This window comes from Sitophilus oryzae, unplaced genomic scaffold (genome assembly GCF_002938485.1).
Source record: "Sitophilus oryzae breed Bouriz unplaced genomic scaffold, Soryzae_2.0 scaffold_1015_pilon_pilon, whole genome shotgun sequence".
Classification (NCBI taxonomy): domain Eukaryota; kingdom Metazoa; phylum Arthropoda; class Insecta; order Coleoptera; family Curculionidae; genus Sitophilus; species Sitophilus oryzae.
Genome location: NW_022145633.1, coordinates 187,331 through 196,339, shown reverse-complemented (window position 1 = coordinate 196,339; position 9,009 = coordinate 187,331). Strand labels below are relative to the sequence as shown.

The 9,009-nt window shown below is 31.5% G+C and overlaps 1 long non-coding RNA gene across 1 annotated transcript; it reads right to left on the bottom strand.

The window, feature by feature from the left end:
• Window positions 1-313: 313 nt before the first annotated feature.
• Window positions 314-1,138, bottom strand: LOC115874216. The gene is made up of 2 exons (XR_004048798.1): window positions 841-1,138; window positions 314-598 (listed from the first exon to the last, which is right to left on the bottom strand). It is a non-coding gene; the product is annotated as an uncharacterized LOC115874216 (long non-coding RNA).
• Between the last annotated feature and the right edge of the window lie 7,871 nt (window positions 1,139-9,009).

Genomic DNA, 9,009 nt, shown 5'->3' with positions numbered 1-9,009 from the left:
TAAGTTATGTATAAAGAAAAAAAATTGCAAAGGAATAAATGAAACGCAACATAAATAAAACAGAATATTTTATTAATAATAACACTTACTGAATTTAAAGCATGATTTTCATACATCCGTTGTCCGACGATACCTTGATACGATATTAATTTTATTGGTAAAATTTAAAGACTTTGATTGATTAGAAAATAACGCAGTTTTTAAATTTATTCCATTTTCATGCCTCTGTTTATCGGATATACGTTGGTGTTATTTTATATTTTCGTTTCCATAACGATTTTGCTATTTCTTCTTCTTCTTCTTCTTCTTCTTCTTTTTATGATGGCTCTGCTACAAGGCAACCGCCAGCTCAATTTGGGAGTGACCAAGATGTTGACTGGCTCTAAACCATATCAAGGCCACTGATTTTTATCTGAGTAAAATGTATAATGGGTAAATTTTAATATAACTAACTTCTATGAAGGTAACCTGTGATCTGTGACTGTAAAATGTTATTATTATTATTTATTAAATATATAAATGACGTGCTGAAAGGAAGATTATATCACACACAAAGGCACATAGGATAGAGGTCACACAAACAGACTGCATTCGGAAACTGAAACAAAAAGAAAATAAAAAATAGAAAGTTGAGCATTATAATTTAATTCTATTAATGTTTAAAAATATCATAATAGTTTCTATTAATTTTTCACTTGGCTTAGACAAAACTGTAAATATTGATAGTGGAGTAGGAAAATTCATTTCAATAAATGTTTGATATAAATCCAAATTAAACAAAAAATTTATAGGACATTCTAAAAAAGATATGATTTAGGTCTTCAACAGAGCCACACTCACAGAATGGATCTTCCTTCACTTTAATTTTATATAAATAGTTTTTTGTTAAGCAATGGCCTGTACGCATTCTAATTAACGTTGTAATATGTCTTCTATCTATATACTGGAAATTTTTAAACCATTGTTTATCTGGGAAGATTGTTTGTATATTAAAACACATATGCTTTTTTCCTTTCATACGAGATTTCCAATTTTCCTTATAATTACACAAAATATCAGTTTTAATTGAATTAAAAATATCTATTGAATCCATCTCCATAGATTTCGGAATATTTAAATATTTTCCAATATTAGCCAACGAATCTGCCTCTGTATTTCCCAAGATATTGGAATGACCTGGAATCCCGGCAATCCTGATGTCAAAACCATTAGAATTTGCTAAACAAGTTAAACGTTTGGTTCTTAAGGTCCAATAATCAGCAGATGCTTTAAAGAGATTTTTACTAATTTTAATGCTAGATATAAAATAATAACACTACGCAAGTTCTTTTTAATAGCAAACTTTACTGCATCATGAATAGCTATGGTTTCTGCCTTACAAATACTTAAAGAATCTATATATAATATATAATATATAATAATAATAATAATATATATAATCTATATTACTTTATATTTTTGTTAAGGTTAGATTAAATTTGTCACAAAAGTGTCAAAACGTCCGTTATCGTATGAACGGGTCCGTTGACGGGCTGAAGTAAAATATTTACGGATGAACAGTGGCGCGAAAACGCTATGACCAATCAGAGCATCGTCGGACCAACGTATCAACATATAAGGGATGCATGAAAATCAAGCTTTATACCTTAAAAGTTGGTTAATCCACTTTAATCTTTTTTTTTTAACCAGTACCTGTTGACATTACCTCTCTGCAGTACTAAAATTTATTATTTACCTATCGTGTGATGTTATTTTACAGATACTCTAGTTTTTGGTGTAATAAATGGATTGGTATCGACGTCATCTGGCTCTCGTTTTAACTAAAAAAATTGAAAAGTTATAGGGTTGAGCCACTTTCGAGACGCACCCGGTATAAATTCATTGTAAAATCCCAATCCTGGCATTTTTTTTAATAAAATTCCAGCGCTGTAAATATATTATCCCTAATTTGACGTTTAACGTGCATTATAATATGGCAATAATCCAAACAATTTATATACTTTCAACTTTCTAAAATCGATATATCAAATTATGGAGCTTAATTTATTGTCGTGTCGGGAATGCTATAAATTCTGACTAAAATAGATAAAAACTTACTCTAGGGAATTAGACTAAACTGGAGGTAGAGGCTTGCGTGAATGTTATTTCATTATCGCGATAAATTAAATGATTTCATAAATTAATTAGGTGATTATCGTATATATTTATTAATAAAACGTTTTCGTACGGCTTAACGACATTTATTTAATATTTATTATTTTATTAAATTATTAATTATTTTATTTTTATTAAATAAATTAAATATATTATTTTGTACATAAAATATATTTTTAGCTTTATTAGCTAAATTTTAATATATTTTTTACTATATTATCTTCATTCCAGTAGTATAAATGAAAGTTTTTAAAATAGTTTTTTTTTTCTACTACTACTACTACTACTACTACTGCCCTTACTCGCTGAGATGGTTACGCAAGGCGTCTTCTTTCATGAGCTTTCCTGTGACTGAAAAGCCCGATACGTGATGTTATCTTTCTTCCGCACTCCGGACATTCAAAAATCTCATTACTTTGTTGCTTCTTTACTTTTTGGTTGTGGTTGTTAATTGAGTTTACAATTCTCCTCAATTGCGTTCTATTGTGCGCTGCTTCCTCCCACTGATGCCGTGTACTTATCCCCTTTAAGTTTTCATGGAAAATATCTTTGTATCTTTTGAGTTGTCCACCCGGTTTCCTCTTACCCTCTACAAGCTCATCGTAAAGAAGAGATTTCGGTAGGCGGTTTTCTTGCATCCTGCATACGTGGCCAACCCATCTTAAGCGGAATTTAGTAATCATGACTTCAGCGCTCTTACAGCTTGCTTTTTTAATGACTGATACATTTGAGACATGGTGGTACCATTTGATTCTTAACAGTTGTCTAAGGTGTAAGGTGTGTCTCTGTTGCAACTTGTTTGCGCTTGTGTGTCGGCGGTACGGCACCCAGATTTTGCTTCCATGTAACATGGGGGGGATTATTATTGCTCAGTTGTTACGAGTCAAAAATTAAAAAAAAAAGAGCGTTACACGGTACACTGGAAGTTTCGTTTTTGTGCTCAAGTCATGATTGTAGAAAACCCTGTCTTTTAATTTCCAGAATGCTCCTGAGGCGCTGCTAATTCTGTGCTGAATTTCAGAGTCGATATTGACCATTTCCGATATCAAACTGCCGAGGTAATGTGAATTCCGCACATTTTCGTGCGGACGTAAAAATTGGCAACACTGTATGCCGCTTTTTATTTTGTCTCTCTGTCTGTCAACCGGTCATTTATATTTATCTTTGTCGCATGCACTAAATACAGACCAATGAGACCACGCAGTTTCAATGACCAGATCGGCATATCTTCATAGATTTTTTTCAAGCATTTTAGGACATAAATTTATAGGAAATTTTTTAATTATTTTTACCTGCAGAATATGTTGCCGAGGTTTCCCAATTTCCCTCAGGAGTCATGATTCTCATCGTAAAATTATATTTTAGGAAAATTCACACACGAAATTATTGCACAGGGTATTTCAAAATTAGGGCAAAAAACAACCCCTTGATAAACCCTGTATAATATGCCAAATACTAAAATTTATAAAAAAAATAGTTTACGAATTAAAGTTAATGTAATTAAGTACAGCTTGGAAAATCATGAAAATAGGACTAAAAATAACACAAATATAACACTTTAAAATTGACCAAAAATTTCTCTGTTGCGTTTTTTTTGCATCTTGTGTATTTCATGTTGAGTTTATTTTAACTTTATAACAAGTGTGTACAATAATTTGGCAAATTATGCAGAAATGTCGCTTAAAGTTTAAATAAAAAAAAACAACTTTGCAGAAGAGAAAGATATCGTATAGATTTTTATATTAAATTGCTAGTTTATTCATTATTATTACTCATTCTTAAAATGTTAAGAAAAATTTATGAAAAATATTTTTTTCTATAGATGAATATTCTCATCAGTAAATTTATTTGTCAATGTATATTAGTCAATTCAGTCAATTGTAATTAAAAATCAAAGGTTGTAGTAATTTCCGGTGAAATCGGAAGTTAAACAAGAAATAAAATAGTCAGAGAGATGCGCCACTTTTGTGCGATACTTTTCCATAAGTATATCTTCTTCGTATCACTTTTACTTTTAAGATCCAGATGGTGGCCTATGAATTTGGGACACGATTTACAGGGTGCCCATTTTCGTTGAAATCATACGGTATCTCCATTATTTGTGAAGGTAGAAGGGTGCGGTTTGCACAAACCCGTGCCACTTTTTTGTCCAACGGAAGATGCCGTAAACAAAATTTTCATAGCTCTCTTCATTTCTGAGCTACAGGATTTTTTTGAAAATTTTGCAATTTGGGACACCCCATCTATCTCTGTTTTTTGTTAAGGATATCGAGAAGGTTAAAACTGTTTATTGTAGAACTTTTTACGTAGAATACAGTGGCGTAGTCGGTTATTCTACGAAATGAGTATTTTTAAAATTATAAACTAAAGTTATGTTTTCTTAAAGGGAACTCCATGTATAATTTATAAACAATATGATCTGGCTTGTCATAAGCTTCTCAAAAATATGCCCTGCTGGCAAGCGAAACCTTGGGTCGGCGTTTACATGTATAGGAGTAAATAGCTATGGCAATCTAGTAAGTCGGAGATAGCAAAAATACGAACTATTTATTACATAATCACTTAATTTGACGCTAGATTCCATGCGTTGGGAAAAATTCTTGCCTTCTGTCTTTATTCAGTACATCTTATTTTACTAAGCGTGTTGACCGTACTCTTCGTACATACGAACTCTTACGTACGAAGAGTACACCGTACTCTTCGTTCAATCCGAACCACCCTGTATAACCGAGGATCATACGAGGTTTGAAACGAATTAATATCAATATTTTACATAATTCTTTATAGACCAAGTGGAGAACATGGGGAAAAAAGTGTCCGCCTGGCAGGCAGGCTTGCGATTTTTAATATTAATGCCAAACATTCATATATCACGGGTTAGTTCTGCAATCGACACCAGAGGCCATGGCTCGACGCTTAATACCGACATAAATTCCTTCTCGGGTGGCGCTAATGTAATTTACTTTTGCCTTACCTCTTCTAATAATTTCCTTAAATGCCTGAATACGAACAAAGTATGAAATTTAAATTTTAAATTTAATTTTAGCCCTAGCGGTCCCACCGATCCCCTGGCGAGCAAAAACTTTTTTCGTTTTAGATAATTTTTCATTAAAACATAAATATGGTCTAAAACAATTTTGACGGCGAATATTTTTAGCTAAATTTAGCGGTATACAGGGTGATTCACGGTCATGGCACGTTATATAGGATTTTTTTTTTAAATTTGGATTTTTGCATAAAGGCGTCTGCTCTATTTTCAGCATTACACTGTTGCCGCTTCATACTAAAAGTGTCTTTGTTATTTTAAATGGAACACCCGGTATATTATTATATTTTTTGAATATACTTCCATATTTGAAAATTTTTCTATTTTACCAATCTACACTACGGTGCCCGGTGGCGTAGAGGTACAGGCTCTCGTCTACCAATCTGAAGGTAGTGGGTTCGAATCCCACACCCGGCATTTCATCAGGCGACTATTTTTATTAAAATATAAATAGTTTGGGTACCTAGGTCGACTCAGCCTTAAATAAGTACTTGGAATTCACAATCCTGAGGTAATAATAGGCGGTTGAAGAGTAGTGCTAGCCACATTACCTTCCTTTTATACCGAACGGCTCTAGTATGGCAAGCTGTACCTCGCTACACCCAAGGCGTTAAACGCTATATATACGGGAGCTATTATTATTATTATTGCTAACCCATACTAATCTCTAATAGTTTTCGAGATGAAAAATAAAACATGTGTAAAATTGACAAAAATATGATATAATAATGTTACATATTAAACAAAAAAAAAATACATGTTAAACAATATTAAATCACAAAATCCGCATATTGAGAGCTAAAATTTGGTTTATAGGTTAAGGAGAGTCGACATATTCGATCTGTCTAAATCAACTGATTGGATATCAAACAGGGAGGTTAGAAAAAATAATTATTTCCGTTTGTTCTAAAATTATTAAAATTGTTTTTATTTTAAATTCAAGCCTCTGAATATTATTTAAAAAATCTAAATTCGAATAAAATTGCTTTTTAAAGATATATCATGTTCCTATACCTAAACCTTCTGGTTTCTTCAGTAAAGCCATTTAAAAGATAATAATTCTATTATAATTCTTTCGTTTCTAGAAAATCGTTACCATGACAAATATTCAAACTTTATAAGTATTAAGTAGAGTTTATATACGTGCGGAACATCTGAAATTGTCATGGTAACGAAATTATTGAAATGAAACTATAATAATAGAAAAAAAATAAATTAAATTACATTGGTGAAACATCTAGACCATTAAATGTTAGAATTATTAAAGAATCTAAGATGTTTCAGCAATCATGGCACACAGGGCACAGAATAAATTTTAATAACGCCAAAATTATAATGAAAGAAGCGATAGCCTCTAAAAGAAAAATAAAAGATATGATATTTTTAATTCAATCTAATAAAAATAAATGTATTGCTCATGCATCTGTAGATGTTAGTAATGTATGGCAATCGCTTCTTTGATTTTAAACATAACATAAATAAACATAACATACGTAAAATTTAAAAATAATCATACAGAAAGTTTGGGGCTTTTTGGTTTTACCTTATTAAGTAATAGTTATCAGGTAGTAATTGTTAATTTTGAAGTTTAACATGATATATAATGTCATTTTAACAGAACGTCAACGGTTTCTTGTAGACGTATTTGTTTTAAAAAAGTACAGTGTTCTCGAATAGTTGAATTTAAATATTTTAAATAGTTTTTTTCTTTATTCTTTGTATTTTTTTTGCTTCCGATGACGGAAAGAGATAAACTTTCCGAAATGTCAAGCATTTTTTTGTTCGTTAGGCAAATTTGTATAACTGTAAACCTAACTTCTGTCAAGTAGTTTCCGTTTGGGATTAACGCAGAAGTGTTTACAAAAAATAACTATTTTATTTTGTAGATTTTCTTGCAGTGGCGAAATACCCATTGAGGATTTTTTGGAGAGTTACTAAATTATTGTTTATTATGATAAAGTTTAGTGATATAATAAGCTAAGGATGGGTAACGTGGACCCCATTACCTCTCCCCTAAAATCACGCTTGTTTGATTCACGGCTTTGAAAATAAATAGAGATGCGAAACGTGACAATTACAGAAACCAATATAAACGGAAAGCCAAAAAGAAAGACAAAACGCTGAATCGCAGAGAGCCTAATTAATTGGAGTGAAGTCTACATTCGAAAAATTTTAAATTGGGGTCTTTAAAATGACCGATATCCAATCTGATATGCAAATGGCGTAATTTGGCAGCGGAGATGGCAGATCCGAGTTAAATTAAAAAGAAAAAACTGTTTAAAAATGTATACGGCGATGGACTTTCCAGGTAATTGCCAGAGGATTACACGTTGGGGATATGCACGTCAGCCAAAAAAGGGGACACAAAGCATTTGGTTTACTATATTAGAATTTTTTGGATGAGTTGTAATAAAAGTTTTATATACAAAATTCATAGAAATGGCTATGGCTGCTTTGGATACTGATTATTACGAAATACATTGAGTTACTCCTAATAATACAATATACTATTTTCTAAGAATATCGGAACCTAATTTTATTTTTACAGCTCTACCTGTCTTAAGTTAATATCCATCGTAATTACGCCTAATGAAAATTATATTAAAAGTTTCAGTTTTATATTCATCGTTATAGATTTTTCCTCAGGCGGGTTTGGTGTATTTTCAATTACCTTATTACGAACTTTTAACAAGTTTTAAAAGTAATTTTGAAGGTTTAAAAAGATATTATTCATTTAGTCGCGTCGCGTCGTGAAGCTAGTAGTCGGTTCATCGTCTCCGAATCCATTAATTATGCTTCAGAATGACTCAGAATTAAGACTATGTAGTTCTTTTTTAATGTATGCAAATTATGCTTAGGAACTATTTCTTAAAACCGCTTTTAATTCTTTATTGAAATGGCTAAATGAACTTAGCAAAAGAGGGAGATGAGATGTTTTTCTTTCTTCTAGCCAATATTTTTAATAAGTATATGTTGTTACTTTATCTAAAGAAGAAAACATTCGACCAATGTGTACTACCAGTGATGACCTATGCATGCGAAACCTGGAGACTTAAAAAGAACAGTATAAGAAAACTGCAGGTCGCACAACGCTCAATGGAACAAAATATGCTGGGAATAACCAAGAGAGACCGTAAAAGAATAGAGTGGATACGACAAAAGACCCAGGTAATAGATGTCATCTACAGAGTCAAATCCCTCAAGTGGCAATGGGCAATACACCTGGCAAGAAGGACGGACAACAAATGGACCGAAGAAGAAGACCGAACCTGAGATGGGACCATGATATTAGGAAATTAGCAGGGATAACTTGGGCCCAAATAGACTACAATGGGTCCAACTACAAAAAGAGTATCTAAATATGCGAGGGATAATATATCATAAATTAGAAATGGTTGAATAAGCTCAAAATGATCTTGATGATATGTTTATTATAGAAATAAACCCAGTTAGATTTATACTATAACTGAGAGGTTTAATATTTATTTATAAGTAGTTTACAATTATTCCAATTTTTTAATGCTACATTTATTTATATTAGACTATTAAAAACGCTTTTTTTATTTTTCGTTCGTGTATTGCTTACGCATCTGTAGAGGTTGGTAATGTATGGCTAGCACTTCATTGATTTTAATGAACATAGCATAAGTAAAAAATAAAAACAAATAAAAAATAATCATATAGGTACAGAAAATTTGAGGTCCTTTTGTTTTATCTCGTTAAATTAACAGATAGTAATTGTTAATTTTGAAATTTAACATGATTTAGGGTGTATTCCGTTGCTTACTTTATGATTTTATATTCCGTTT